Source organism: Palaemon carinicauda, unplaced genomic scaffold (assembly GCF_036898095.1).
Source record: "Palaemon carinicauda isolate YSFRI2023 unplaced genomic scaffold, ASM3689809v2 scaffold1142, whole genome shotgun sequence".
Taxonomy (NCBI): domain Eukaryota; kingdom Metazoa; phylum Arthropoda; class Malacostraca; order Decapoda; family Palaemonidae; genus Palaemon; species Palaemon carinicauda.
In genome coordinates, this window is record NW_027168641.1 from 28,248 (window position 1) to 28,800 (window position 553).

The 553-nt window shown below is 43.0% G+C and overlaps 1 pseudogene; it reads right to left on the reverse strand.

Moving 5' to 3' along the window:
- Positions 1–270: 270 nt before the first annotated feature.
- LOC137635341 (U4 spliceosomal RNA) lies at positions 271–333 on the reverse strand (annotated as a pseudogene).
- Between the last annotated feature and the right edge of the window lie 220 nt (positions 334–553).

Below are 553 nucleotides of genomic sequence, written 5' to 3' on the forward strand. Positions count from 1 at the left end.
ATTCGATGATACTGTTGAACTAAGGCAAGCGGAAAGGCAGTGTTGGCTACTTCTCATCACAAGCAGGGAGGGCTGGCTGCTTTAATTTGTCTCTTCTTCTCGGCCATAACAGATTTTGGAGATAGGCGTTTGTCGCCTGAAAGGAAGGTTAGAATCTGGCTCTACCAGACTTCTGGTCTTCTCTGCTTCTTATCTCGTTAGGACTTTGATCTCATCTGCTTCAGACATAGTTCCTCTCTTGTCTTATGTCCTGTCCTATCTCACTTGGACAATTCAACTAGCAATAATCACATCTCGGTTTCATTGGTTATGATATTGCCACTGCGCAAAGCTTGGACAATCTCTTCTTGAAGTTTAAATGCACATGTATGGGCAGAGTTAATTATAGTGGGCAGTGGTCATTTCCATAGAAGGCATTTTTTAAACAATTCTGCGTCTCTATTGGCTTCCTCAAAAACGCCTACTTCGATCACGCCATGGAAGCTTCCAGAAGAAATTTCTAATGCAATCTGGACCACGTGTTAAGTCATAACAAAAGGGCAGCACGTGTCCT